The sequence below is a fragment of the Lagenorhynchus albirostris genome, chromosome 15, assembly GCF_949774975.1.
Source record: "Lagenorhynchus albirostris chromosome 15, mLagAlb1.1, whole genome shotgun sequence".
Classification (NCBI taxonomy): domain Eukaryota; kingdom Metazoa; phylum Chordata; class Mammalia; order Artiodactyla; family Delphinidae; genus Lagenorhynchus; species Lagenorhynchus albirostris.
This window is the reverse complement of record NC_083109.1, coordinates 83,809,972-83,825,416: the sequence shown is the minus strand read 5'-3', so window position 1 is coordinate 83,825,416 and position 15,445 is coordinate 83,809,972. Positions and strand designations below refer to the sequence as shown.

The following is a 15,445-nucleotide window of genomic DNA, read 5'->3' as shown; positions in this document are numbered from 1 at the left end:
TACTGATGCAAAGATAGAAAAATAGAACAGAGGGCTCAGAAACACAGCCACATAAAAACAAAGGTGTTAGTGAAATGCAGTGGGAAGAATGGCCTTTTCAATAAACATTGCTGGGCCAAGTGGATATCTATATGGGAAGAAAATGAGCCTTGATACATTCCTTATACCACCCATCAACATCAATTCCAGATAGATTACATGAAAGAGGAAACAAAGATACTAGAATATTACAAGAGAACAAAATTATGTATATCTGTATGTGTAACTGTACACAGAGATACCACTGGAATAAGTGAATGAATGAAAAACAAAATCTCTAGATACAAGGCCAACATACAAAAAATGAACTAGTATGAAACAATTAGACAAAAAGACATTTTAAAAGAGTAGTATCAAAAACAATCAAATAACAGGGATGAACACATGAAAAATGTGTAAGACCTCTACACAGAAAACTGTAAAACATCACTGAGAGAAATTAAAGAGTAGATAAATGGAGAGACATACCACATTTGTGGGTTGGAAGACTCAAGTTTGTAAAGATGTCAATTCTCCCCAAATTGGTCTACAAGTTTAAGACAGCCTTAGATTTAAAAAATGGATATGTACTAGATGATTCTAAAACTTACAGGAAAATGTAAAGAACCAAGTATAAGTAAAGCATTCATAAACAAAAACAAAACATGGAGAATTTATACTACTGGATATTTAGTCTTATTATTATAAAGCTACAATAATTAAGACAATGTGGTATTGGCAAAAGAAGAGAAAAAGAGACCAATGGAACAGAGTCCACAAACAGATTCATTCACATATGGACGACTGATTTATGACAAAAGCAGCACTGCAGAGCAGTGGATAAACATGATTTTTAAAACTATATGACACTGTACTGGAAAACTATATTTTGGGAGCATAGGAAAGATCAAAGAACTAGACCTCTTCTTCATGCCTTAGATGAAAACAATTTCAGGTGAACTTTTGATTTAAATGGTAAGGTAAAATAATAAAGTTTCTGGAAGATAACATAAGAAAATACCTGCACAAATCGGAGCTGGAAAATATATCTTAAACAGGAAATAAAAAGGGCTGTCCACCAAAGAAAAGACTGAAATATTGTACATTAACATAAAATACTTCTGTTCACCAAAGAAATTATTAAGAGTGAAAAGGCAAGCCACTGGGAAAAGAAATTTGCAATACATATAACAAAGGTTCCTATCCAGAAAATATAAAGAACTCCTACATGTTAACTGAAAATAGAAAAAAAAAAAGGAAAAGAAGAATCAGACAACTTGAAAAATGGGGGCTTCCCTGGTGATGCAGTGGTTAGGAATCTGCCTGCCAGTGCGAAAGACACGGGTTCAAGCCCTGGTCCGGGAGGATGCCACATGCCACGGAGCAACTAGTCTCATTCACCACAACTAATGAGCCTGCACTCTAGAGCCTGTGAGCCACAACTATTGAAGCCCATGCGCCTAGAGCCCGTGCTCCGCAACAAGAGAAGCCACCGCAATGAAAAGCCTGTGCACAATGAAGAGTAGCTCCCACTCGCTGCAACTAGAGAAAGCCCGAGCGCAGCAGTGAAGACCCAAAGCAGCCAAATATAAATAAACAAATAAATAAATTCTGGGAAGATGGCAGTAATGGTGGCACCATAGCTTTTAAACCTCCCCAAATTTTCAAATAAAAACAGAAAAAAATTCCCTGGTTACAAAAATTCCAGTTTACACAAAAACAAGACAAAACAAAGGAGTCTCCACAGACTCCAAACTGCAAGCACATGAGGACAAACCACCAAGAGCCACACAATTTTTGAAGCATCACTGGTGCCTCAGAAAGCACAGGGTACCATTCAAACCTGAGAATAGTATCAATATATAACCCCAAATAAGCGACAGGAATTCACTGGAAAGCACACAGGCCAATCTGAAAAAGGAGCTAATACTACGAAGCGGTTTTGCTCAATTCAACTGTGGGTAAGTGCAAGGAGGCCCTGACCCTGTAAGATCTGAAAAAGATATAGCAGTCTAGGATCCATGAAGTTTTGAAACTCATCAACCAGGGCTTCCTGACAGGACACAGCCCTATGAGAAGAAAATGCTGGGAACAGTTAAACTGAGTAAGATAGAGACAAAGGAAAGAGAAGTTAGGTCCAGATAAAAATAGAGAACAGAATCAAGAAGTCTCAAAAAGCAAGCTGCCATATTTTGAACACTGTATGAAGAGAAGCTCTGTGAAGTTAGAAAAAGTTATCCTAAACTACATCTCCTTCTAAAAGTCCAAGAAAGCATCCATTAACAGAGGAATGGATAAAGAAGACGTGGTACATACATACAAGGGACTATTACTCAGCCATAAAAAAGAACAAAATAATGCCATTTGCAGCAACATGGATGGACCCAGAGACTGTCCTACTGTCAGACAGAGAAAGACAAATACCATATGATATTGCTTATATGTGGAATCTAAAAAAGGGTACAAATGAACTTATCTACAAAGCAGAAACAGAGCTGCAGATGTAGAAAACAGACCTATGGTTACCAGGGTGCAAGGGGGGTGAGGAGGGATAAATTGGAAGACAGGGATTGACATATACACACTACTACATATAAAATAGGTAACTAATAGGGAACTCTACTCAATACTCTATAATGGCCTATACGGGAAAAGAGTCTAAAAGAGTGGATATATGTATATGTATAACTGAATCACTATGCTGTACACCTGAAACTAACACTACATTGTAAATCAACTATACTCCAATAAATTTTTTTTAAAAAATCCAAAAAAGCTAATTTCACTAAAAATTAACAAAGAAAAGAACTGATGTCAAATCTCATATAAAGGTGTAAGAAAAACAAGAAGCAAAACATCCCTATAAACAATAACATGCCAGAAAGATGTAACAACCTAAGGGTCACTAAGAAAATAATATAAGACATAAAATAACAACATAAATCAGAACTAGAAAAACTCAGAAATGAAGTGACATATCTCAGGAAAGAAACAGAAATTAAATAAAGTGTTTTAGGAATGCAAAGTAAATTAGAAGCAACACAAGTGTTAATAAACACAACACATACTGCTTTAGGAGAACTGAAAGGTGAAAGGAAAATTTTAAATAAAAAAAAGGAGATAAAGGAGCTCTTGAATAAACTGAAAGGGAAGAAAACACAAAAAACTGTAACTGAAAAAAGAAAACTTTCCTAAAGTAAAAATATTAAAGCAACATTTCAAAAGAGCACAGTACATACCTAAGGAAAGCAACCCAGAATGACAACCATCAAGACACATTCTAGTAAAATTACTGGACTTTAAAGAAAGAAAAAAATCCTTTAGCATCTGGGCTTGAGAATTATAACAGAAAAAATTAAGATTATTAACAGATTTTTACAGTGATGCTTTAAGACACTCGTAAACAGATTAAGATACTTTAGAAAAAAACATGAGCCATAGATTTTATATCCAGCAAAACTAATTTTAAGAAAAAAGTGCACAAACTTAACAATGTACAAGAACTTCCTACAAGATTTTCCTGAGGAATCAACAGAAAAGCAAGCTTCAGGCAACCAAAATGACTAGAGAGACACTGACACAAAGACTAGTGGTAAACATGAAATACATAATTACTTACAGTACTAAGATTAAATTATAACTAAGATTGAATGATACAGTACAATTATAAAAATTATGGGGAAGAGAAGCATATGAAAGATTTTAAAGTTGTTTACAGTAATCATGCTAGTGGTGACATTCTGAGACTTTCATTTTGACACTTTTGGCTGTGTTAAAACAAAGTTGCATATTCTAATTCTATCAATCCCTGTGTCCTTGAGAATCAAGATTCTTAGTGTGGTAAAAAGGAATTATAATATAGAAGCAATAAAGTAAGTTAAGTAAAACCACTGTAGTCCTAAATTTCAATTATAAATATTAGTATAAACTCGTAAAATATTTTACTTCCATCCAAAAAAAAAAAAAGTTTTCAAACAAGACCTGCTTGTAGCAATGAACAGACATAGTGCCCAGATTATTTGAAATACTATTTCTCATCGAAAGAGATGAAGGCTTATGGGACAAATTACTAATTCCAAGTCTGGGGCAGGAATCATACAAAATGAACATGGAACATCTTGTCATATCACATATCAAGGAAGCTATCAAAGACTACTTATCAAAGACTGAATCCTGTCAGAATAAATTCCTGAAGAGGCTTCCACTGGCCAAAGATGGAACATTTTGAACTTCAGTAAAGATAATAATTGATATGGTACAAACATCTTAGAAAAATGTATAAATGAAAGTGTTCATAATTTTTTTAAAGTCATTTTCAGAAGATGATAGTCAACCAATACATTATCTTTAAACCTAGTAAAACAAAGGCAAAGAATCAGGCATTTTCTTGCCTTTTCTATATAAACTATATCACTGGATAACCAAACAGTAGATGAGGAAATCATTTCTTTATAAAATTACTGTAGTATTAATTTAAAAATTCAATTAAAATATCACCATTTTGCAATCCTCAGTAATTTACTGGGCCTTGGAATTCCCTGGCGTTCCAGTGGTTAGGAGTTGGCACTTTCATTCTGGTGGCCCAGGTTCAATCCCTGGTCAGGGAACTAAGATCCCACAAGTGGGAAAAAAAAATAAAAAATTACTGGACCTAGACATTGAATATCATTGACTCTAACATCATAGAGACAATAAGACATAACTGCCTTCTGAGGAAAGAACACTATCTACTGTCTTGACAGAAACAATCAGATCTGTACACAGCCTAATTTTTAGAATAGAAGCTATCTGAAAAACAAAATTTTTGAATTACACCATTAAGTATGCCATCTAGATCAGGTATTCTCAATGGGGGCAATTTTGCAAGGGAGTAAAAATATCTTATATATTACAATGGTTTGTCATCCTCCCAAATTCAATCCCACCCAACAAAATCTTACGCCTTAGTATTTAATGGGGGAGAATCAGGAAAAAATGTCTAAAATGGCTCTACAGGGAGGAATGATTTTTTTTTTTTAAGCCTGACAAACACCTATCTAGGTGCTGGGAAACTAACAGGTCAAATGATTCAGGTTCAACAACAGATAAATTATAAGGAAAAATGAAAGGAATGGAAGAGAAACCCTAGATTTAAAAGATATAGGGATGCACTCAGGTGAAAAAACCATAAAGAAATACAAGAAAATGATCAGACTAATGGTTAATTTCAGGGGGAAGGAATGAATTATGCTCAGGACAGCATGCATAGAGGAGGCTTGGGGATGATCTACTTCTTGACCTAAGTAGTACATACAAACACCTTATAATAATTCATTAAGCCATACATGTTTTATATATTGTTTTATTTGTAAAGGGCAAAAAACTCTCATGAGATATTGCATACCCATAAGGATTGCTAGAAGCCTGAAAATTGATGACCAAGTGTTGCTGAGGATTTGGAGCAATGGGGACTTTCATGTACTATTGGTAGGAGAGAAAACTGGTACCACAACTGTGCAAAAAAGAATCCTTGAGGGCTTCCCTGGTGGCACAGTGGTTGGGAGTCCGCCTGCCAATGTGGGGGGCGTGGGTTTGTGCCCCGGTCCGGGAGGGTCCCGCGTGCCGCGGAGCGGATGGGCCCGTGAGCCGTGGCCGCTGGGCCTGTGCGTCCGGAGCCTGTGCTCTGTGACGGGGGAGGCCGCGGCAGTGGGAGGCCCACATACCACACGCACACAAAAAAAAGAATCCTTGATACTTTATCAATTATAGTGGAAAATATAAATCCTGGAAGACTCAACAATCCACTGTAAAATCTGTACTACAGAAATGTACACTTATACGCACCAAGTCTATGCACAAGAATGTTCACAGCAGCACTATTCCTAACAGCCAAACACTGAAAAGGACTCATATCAATGATGGAATGGACAAATACACTGAGGTATGCTCATACAATTGAAACATACACAGCATCAAGAATCAAGCCATTGTAGTCACACACAATATGAATGGATCTTAAAACATAATCGTTGAGTGAAGGAATTCAGACATAAAAGAAAATATACTGAATGCCTCCATTTAGATAAAGTTTAGGCATAGGCCTAAACTTAGCTGTTTGGGGTGAAATTTCTTTGTGTGTGTGTTGTATTTAACAATGGAAAACTTAGAGGGAAAAAAGTCACCATAAGGGAAAAAAGTCACCCTAAGGGAAAAAGAGAGTGGTTGCCTCTGTGAAACAGTATTTGGGGGTCAAGAGAATTATTGCTTTTATTTCTTTCTGTAGTTTGATTTTTGAACCATTTTCTTGCTTTACTCTGACGGACATCACAAGAATGAAAATCAGTAAGTAAGAACCAATGGGGGACAATTATAACTGCTACAGTGGCTTTTTAGTTCCAAGATCCTATCTGTAACCTACCCACTCAAGGTTTTTCTTCCTCTCTAAGAAAATCTCAATTTTCTTTGCCTTCCTGGGAGAAATCATGTACTTCAGAGGAGGTGGGCCCCAGACCCTGGCTTATTATATGATGTCTATAGATAGTCAAATAATGTCATCATTTTCCCAACTTAAGATACTATAAAATTTTATATCAAGACTATGTTTAAGTATTACAACAGAACTTTCTGGTACCTATAACTGAACATAGGTATCTCAATGTTTAAAAATTATAAACCCAAGCATAAGTTTAAGTATCTCACTTGAAATAACAATAATGATGTTATTGATTTTATAAATAGCATGGTATAATGGAAAGAGCTCTGGTATCAAATTTCAACTGCACCTATTCAAGTACTTTTCTTTCAAATACAATTTTTTAAAAAAATATTTATTTATTTAATTGGCTGTGCCGGGTCTTAGTTGCGGCACGCAGGATCTAGTTCCCTGACCAGGGATCAAACCTGGGCCCCCTGCCATGGGAGCACGGAGACTTAGCCACTGGACCACCAGGGAAGTCCCATTAAATACAATTTTTAAAAAGCATTTTGGGACTTCCCTGGTGGTGCAGTGGTTAAGAACCCACCTGCCAATGCAGGGGACACGGGTTCAAGCCCTGGTCCGGGAAGATCCCACATGCCGCGGAGCAACCAAGCCCGTGCACCACAACTACTGAGCCTGCGCTCTAGAGGCCGCGAGCCACAACTACTGAGCCCACGTGCCCCAACTACTGAAGCCTGGGCGCCTAGAGCCTGTGCTCTGCAACAAGAGAAGCCCCTTCTCGCCGCAACTAGAGAAAGCCCACGCGTAGCAACGAAGACCCAATGAATGCAACCAAAATTTAATTAATTAAATTAAAAAATGCATTTTGAACACTTAATTCCAATAACCAAGCTTATTTCTTCTTTTACCATAACTAGGTTCCTTCAATTTTACACTGGAAATCAAAGGAAAATGTGATTTATTTTATACCTAATTTAGTTAGACTGTCAAGCTTGTAGTTAAGCAGATTACTAGTGATGCTTTAAAAGCAAGATTCCTCATGAATGGCAAGTACAGTGGCCCCAAGCTGCAGTGAGAAAAGAAGTCTGATGATGAAATTTCTACTCCTGACTAGCTTCTCTGTAAAGGTCATTTACCTCCCTGACATTCAGTCCTCTCATCTGGGCTCAGAGCAGATGGCCTAAGTATGAACCATGGTTTCACCAATTAGTGAATCAGTGACTATGCATAAACTGCTTAAGCTCTTGGGCCTAATTCCTTTATTTGTAAAATGACAATACAGTTGTTTTAAAATTAATTGAGTTAAACATATATAAAGTGTTTAGCATAATGACTAGCAAATAGCAAGTGTCACATTATGACATTATTACCTGTGAAATGGAAACAGCAGATGCACAGTGCTTACTACTACTACTAATATGTTGATAATACAACCAAATGGGGGGAGAGGGGTGGAGATAGAACTTTATTCTCCTCTTCCAAGCTACTTTTCACTAGTATTACAACTATTCACAGTAAAACTTTTACTTCCTTCTATAAGAAACTTTGTTTTCCCTTTGGAAGTAGCAAGAAGCTATGTATGTCTTTTCGCTTATTGATCAGACACCAAAGTGGAGTTCAGAAATAGGAAATGCCACCCAAAAAAGAATATTTCAGTTGTCACCTCTTGCTTTTAATTATACAAATAATCATTTACACATTTATGATTATACTCTATAGTCAAATATACCAACTAATGCTTCCAAATTAGAACTTAAAATTAGGATGTATTTCATCACTTCATTACTTGGTGGAGAATCTTATGTAGTAATATTGTAAGAATTTAAGAAAATTGGATGACAATTCTTCTATCTTCTCTTCCACCGCCCACAACTGTCCTAATGATCTTTTTTTTTATCCCCTTCACTTCGTTGTATGAATGAATCAACACATGATGAGAAGTTCGCATTTTGTTTTCTCCATATGCCCTTGACTACGTCTTATTCATAGCTGTATTTCCAGAGTCTCACGTTGCTGAATGAATGAGTGGCTCCAAAAACATACTCTTCTGCCAGAGACTGGAGCTCTTCATCATAGCCATATACAATCAGAGTCAAGTAACATGGCTTACACGACAACAATCAGTTTATCATGATTTTCTTCAGTTATAAAGTATTATACCATTATAGAAAATTTGGAGAACAAAGGAAGTCAAGAAAAGATGGGAATCACCCATGGTTCTCTCACACAATTTTATGATTTCCGAAACTGCATCTTTGCTTCCTTGTGACCAGGGTCCTTGGGTCTGTCTCTAACAAATCATTTTCTTCTCAATTCTTCTATTCATGTCACTTCTCCACTTTTCCTTCCAGATGCTCCTAATATAATACTGTATGGTCCTGGGGTTTTGTGGTGTTCCTGTTTTCCAGAGTAATCTCCAAAAATATGCCCATCACTTCTGCAACACTGATTTTGGGGTAATAAAGGATGTTTCAAATTTAGTGGGTTAACTCTTTGAATGTTCTAGGGAAAGGTGGGCAAAGAAGAGCCAGGCACAGGCTGAGAGAAGCTGACATGCCCATGTCATATCAGCACCCACAAAACCTCTTCCTAGCATATTTTTTTAAGTGTCTATAAATGATTATTGCTTTTAACTCAAATACTAGTTTCTCATCTTAACATTTAGGTAGCCATTCTTTGTAATCCTGTACTAATATGTAATCAATATTAAATTAACACAGAAAAGTTAATAACAGTTATTTCTAAGTAATAGGTTTACATTTTTTGCTTCCTTATATTTTTATATACTAAATTGGTATTATTTACATTAACATTTAAAATTAAAATACATTACAAGAGTTTGGCAAATGTTTATTGCAGGCTCACCACATGGTATAAAGAATTTGTGTTATGCATCATGGGGAACACAAAGAAAATCCAACATGGATCTTGCTTCAAAGAACTTCCATCAGTGAGAGAAAATATGCACACAATTAAGTATACTACAAAGTATAAACCCATTAGTGCAATACAGAGACTATTCCAGTTGAAAGAGGGCAGGCAGTCAGAGTAGGCTTAGTGGAGACAGCAATATTTAAGCTAAACTTAATGCTCTGCCAGTTCCAGGCTTAGTTTTAAGAGAACAGCACTTCCATCTAGGGCTCTTGAAACCCATAGTCACCATGTAAGAAGTCTGACTACCCTGATGGAGAGACCACATGGAAAGCCCTGACACTACATGAAGAGGGAAAGGGCAGCTGAACCCAGTCTTCCAGCAGTCTCAGACAAGGCGTATGAATAAAGAAGCCATTTTGGAAGTATATCCTCCAGTCCCAGCCACCTTGGCTGACAGCATGTGTGTGTGGGGGAAAAAGGCTCAGGTGAGTCCTTCCCAATTTCTTGACTCAAAAAACTGCCAACAACTAAAACCGTTATACTAAGTCACCAGGCTTGGAGGTGGTTTGCTAACAGGTAAGTGAAGCAGAGCTCTAAGTTTATTTTCTAATCAATGGGAAGCAATGCAGAGAGCTGTGCTTTAGGAAAATCAACCTAGCTGCAGTGTGTAATCTAGTGGCAGCAAACCCGGGAAGCAAGAGCCAGTGAAGTCTGAACTAAAGGTAACAGTAAGCAGAGGGAGGAAAAGATACAAGATACTGACCACAGAGGTTAGATTCAATGGGATTTTTGTATGTAACTGGCCATGAAGGGCACGAGGAAACAAGGAGTCAAAGTTGACCTCGATGTTGAGATCAGGTGACTGGAGGATGGTGATAATATTAAGAAAGAACAAGGAAGCTGATGAGTTCAGAATAAGAAAATGCAATGCATATTAATTTCAATACATAAACAAAATGAAAAAACTACAGTAAAATAGCATCCATAATTACAGATAATATGCAAACAATTAGTCTGGAGTTTAAGCAGTTTAAAAGAGCTCTAAAAATCCTGTTATCAGTATCTTTCTACAATACAAAAGGTTTTAAACCAAAAATTATTCAAAAATTTCGGTGGGGAAGCTACAGAGTTTAATATATAACATTGAGATTTTTCATCAACTGTCAACTGAAAATTGGTTCAGAAACTGGGATGTGGAGGGCTTCCCTGGTGGCGCAGTGGTTGAGAGTCCGCCTGCCGATGCAGGGGACACGGGTTCGTGCCCCGGTCTGGGAAGATCCCACATGCCGCGGAGCGGCTGGGCCCGTGAGCCATGGCCGCTGAGCCTGCGCATCCGGAGCCTGTGCTCCACAATGGGACAGTCCACAACAGTGAGAGGCCTGCATACCGCAAAAAAAAAAAAAAAAAGAAAGAAACTGGGATGTAGAAACAACCTAAGTGCCCATCGACAGATAAATGGATAAAGGAGATGTGGCACATATATACAATGGAATATTACTTAGCCATAAAAAGAAACGAAACTGAGTTATTTGTAGTGAGGTGGATGGATCTAGAGTCTGTCATATAGAGTGAAGTAAGTCAAAAAGAGAAGAACAAATACCATATGCTAACACATATATATGGAATCTCAAAAAAAAAAAAAGGTTCTGATGAACCTAGTGACAGGACAGGAATAAAGACACAGACATAGAGAATGGACTTGAGGACACGGGGAGGGGGAAGGGTAAGCTGGGACAAAGTGAGAGAGTGTCATGGACATATATACACTACCAAACATAAAACAGCTAGCTAGTGGGAAGCAGCTGCATCGCATGGGGAGATCAGCTCAGCACTTTGTGACCACCTAGGGGGTGGAACAGGGAGGGTGGGAGGGAGACGCAAGAGGGAGGAGATATGGGGATATATGTATACATATAGCTGATTCACTTTGTTATACAGCAGAAACTAATACAACATTGTAAAGCAATTACACTCTAATAAAGACGTTAAAAAAAAAGAAAAGAAAAAGAAACTGGGATGGATAGGCAAGCATATACTCATCCACAAAGGGGAGAAATCAATGTTTTCAATGATATTTTTACAGTTGAATCCTCTGTGAACTCGTGATATCCCGTCCCTTCTATCCCAATACTGTCTACAGGTTACACCCTATGATAAATTTTCATATAGCATTGAGTTTTTGTTTTTGTTTTTTAAAAAAACCCCACAGATCTCATCATGGTAGAACCAAAATCCTTACCATGGCCTGTGAAACACTGCCTCATATGGCCCTTGCTGACTAGCCCCACCTCATACCTCTTCCCCTATTCACCAATCTGCAGGCACCAAGGCTCAGGTCCTTGAACATTCCATGCTTCTGCCTTCCACTTCAGGCTCTTCTCTCTGGCTGGGTTACTCTTCTTCACTGCCTCTCTTTGACCAAATTAACTGTATTCATCCTTCAGTTCCTCATCTTAAATGTCACCTCCTCAGAGAAAAACCTTTCTGGACTAACCCCAGTGTTTGTTCACACACCTCTCACTCCTTCAAAATACTCACCACAATGATAATCTACAATTTAGGAGGCTATGATTAATATCTATCTCCTCTGCTAAAAAACGTTCATTCCTGGGCCTCCCTGGTGGCACAGCGGTTGGGAGTCCGCCCGCCGACGCAGGGAACGTGGGTTCGTGCCCCGGTTCAGGAGGATCCCACATGCTGCGGAGTGCCTGGGCCCGTGGGCCTGTGCTCCGCAATGGGAGAGGCCACAGCCTCAGGACATAGGACACAGCCTGGCAAAAGTAAATATTCCAGAAGAACTTCTTGAACAAACAAGTTCACAGGTACAGCAGGATAATTAGGAGCATGAACTCTGGAGCCAAACTGGGTTCAAGTACCAGCTCTGACCCTTACAAGCTTTGCAACCAGGTAAGCTATTTTTCAGCATCTCCCTTTCTTCCTCTTTAAAATAAGAATAATGACAAAACCCACAGCACTGAGGCGTCAAAGAGCTAATATATGGAAAATCCTTAGAACGGTATCTGGCTAAAGACAGATGTCTGTAAAGATCTTAACTATAGCCTAGAATTTAATGAACCCTCATTAAACAGGAGCTATCAGAATTAGTAAACACAGGCTCTCTCATCTATCCTGTTTCATAAACTTTCAGTCTCCCAGACTCACATCTCAACTTCCTTTATTAGACTTCTCCAAAGGGGCTGCAAGACTTCTCTTTTATTAGCTGCTGCCTGTCTTCAGAAGAAAAATCTAAAGCCTCTATTTAAGTTTACGGGGAGGTCCAAAATCTGGCCCCAGGCTCTCCAAGTATTTCCTTAAATTCAACCACTCCCTACCCCCAGCCGCAATAAATTACTTCTACAAAACACCAACGAAGCAAGGCCATTTCTTAAAGGTCTTCCAGTAGGCCAGCATACTAAAGTCTGCCCAGCCCTCTCTCAGCAGGGTAAGTCATCTTCTCTTTGCATCAAAAAGCCTAGGACAGGGACTTCCCTGGTGGCGCAGTGGTTAAGAATCCACCTGCCAATGCAGGGGACACGGGTTCGAGCCCTGGTCCGGGAAGATCCCACGTGCTGCGGAGCAACTAAGCCCGTGCACCACAACTACTGAGCCTGTGCTCTGGAGCCTGCGAGCCACAACTACTGAGCCCGCGCACCTGGAGCCCATGCTCCGCAACGAGAAGCCACCGCAATGAGAAGCCCGCGTACCGCAACAAAGAGTAGCCCCCCGCCCCGCCGCGACTAGAGAAAGCCCCTGCGCAGCCAAAACAAAACAAATAAATAAAAATAAAAAAGCCTGAGACAACCCTACCCAGACGCTTATCACGACACATCCGAGTTCTTTACAGAGCCCTCGGCTCGCTGATGTCGGAACCCTGCCCAGCGGACATCACCGGGACCTTGCAGACACTCAGTGAGCTTGGTCACGGGACTGAAGCGGTCCGAAGTTTTCGACAATCGTCTCACACGGTATTCGGGCCACATCTCACGCGGGAAGATCGGCCTCGTTCGCCGCTCGGCGCTCCGGGCACATTTGTCGGGTTCGCGTTCCCCGCGCTGCCCAGGGTTCTGACACACTCGGGGAGGCCTCACGAGGGCTGGGCAGCAGTGGCCGCCTTTTCGGGAAGACGCCCCTCCAGAGCCGAGTCGGGAGGGTTTGGGACCGCGGCCCGTCAGCCCCCCGCCACCCCTCGCCCGGGCCAGGGCGTCGGAGATCAAAGTCACGGCATGTTGCCCCCCCGCGCGCCCCCGGCCGCGTTCGGCTCCACGGCCACTGCCTCCCGTGAGGCGCCGCCGAGGAAACTCGGTCTTTCGGATTTACCGGCCCGCGAAACTTCCCGAAGTGGCGGGAGCGGAGGAGGGTCCGCCGGCCGCCGGCGCCTCTATCGCTCCCTCTCGGCCGCTAGCCCCGCTGCTCCGGACGCTCGGCGCTAGGCGGCGCCCCGCGCGGCGCCGGGTTCGCTCGCGTCGGGGCCGCGGCTGAGCCCGGCCAGCGCCCCCCGCCGCCCCTCACAAACGAGCCCCCGCCCCCACCCTCACCCCCGGGCTCAATGGAGGCGCCGGGCGGAGACGCCACTAGCCTCACAGAGCCTCCCGAATAGCTGGCGCGCCCCGCGGCCGACACTTACTCACCACTCAACTCGCCAGCTCTCGAGGCAGGCTCGGCGGCTTCTGTCGCCGCAGCTTCTAGTCCGCAGGAGCACCACGACAGCTTCGTGGCCGCAGCCGAGGCCGCCGCTGCGCTCCTTCCGGCCCTGCCGCGGCGTCACCTCGCGCCTGCGCACAGCGCCCCCTCCCGACTAATGACAGGAAGAACCATAGAGGCACGCCGGGTGATAGGGAGGAGGGGTCTGGGGAGTAACACCATAGAGAGGGACGCCTGTCCGCTCCTCCATCCCGGCTCACGGCCCGCTGAGTCTTGACTCCCCCACTAGGCGGGAGGACGAAAGGAACTGAGAGCCCCTCAACCTCGTGAGGAGGTCTCGCTGTCTCCCTGGAGTTTTCAACTCCAGGGCGTGAAGCGTGAAGCGGGCAGCCGTGGAAATCTCCTGGATATGCATTTATTTGCATCCGTTGCCGTTGGCAAGTCATTCATGCAACACATTTCGGAGGGCTTCCTGTATGCTAGGCACTGGTCTAGGAATTGGAGCCAAAACGGTATAGACTGTCCCTGTTCTCATGAAGCTTATGTTTTATTGGGAAGTCAATAACTCGTGAACTAATTAACTAACCAACTAAAATACTGGCCTAGACGGGAAGCGTTCTGGAAACACACACACACACACACACACACACACACACACGAAAAATAAAACAGAGAAAGGGATAGAGTGATGGGGATAATAGTGTGGTCTAAATGAAGTGAGGGAGTGAGCCGTGGTTACCACCCGGAGGAAGAGCACTTCAAGCAGACGGTATACAAAGGCCGAAAGCCCTGAGATGGGAATACGCCTGGCGTTTAGAAAAACAGCATTATGCTGTGTGGCTGCATGACAGTGCGGTGAGTGAGACGGAGAGTGGTAGGGAATGGGCTTGGCAAGCTGGTCGGGAGCCAAATCGTAGGTCTTAAATTGAATTTGCATTTTATTCTAAGTGTGATGGGAAACTACTGGAGAACTGGGAACAGGGACGTGAGTTGATTTGTTTGTGTTTTCCGAGACCAGAATCAGGAAAGCCAGTTAGGAAGTTATTGCAGGATTCTAAATGGTAAGAGAGCGTGGCTTGGACCAGTACAGTCAGGGAGGAGGTGATGAGAAATGGTCAGAGTCGGGATTTCTTTTAAAGGTAAAACAGTGATTTGCAGATAGATAGGATGTGGGGTGAGAGAGGATGAAAGGAGTTGAGGATAACTACAAGATTTTTGGCTTGTGCAGCTGGGTGAATGGTGGTGCCATTCACAAATATGGGGAAAATCAAGAGGAATAGATTTTGGTTGGAGTGAGACGTGAACATGTTTTGCACATGTTACATGGCGAACTAGACCTTCAAGTAGACATATCAATATGCAATTAGATCCTTTGTTTCTTGATGACTAAGAAACAAAGGATTCTTGGTTAATCTGAAGACTTCATTTGGGAACCAAAAATCTTTTAACAAATAATCTCTCAGACCTTGAGCTACACATTTCCCCAAAAAGTAT

At 41.4% G+C, this 15,445-nt stretch overlaps 1 protein-coding gene across 3 annotated transcripts in view; it reads right to left on the bottom strand.

Annotated features, from left to right (window-relative positions):
• The window catches only part of RNF216 (ring finger protein 216), a 172,043-nt gene extending 157,968 nt beyond the window's left edge, over positions 1–14,075 (bottom strand). For 2 of the 3 annotated variants that reach the window (XM_060124572.1, XM_060124575.1), the window contains exon 1: positions 13,935–14,064. The gene's annotated coding sequence lies outside the window, so the exon portion shown is untranslated. Of the gene's footprint in view, positions 1–13,934 lie in introns of all 3 variants that reach the window. The other variant, XM_060124573.1, reaches the window with a different exon arrangement.
• Positions 14,076–15,445: the final 1,370 nt, after the last annotated feature.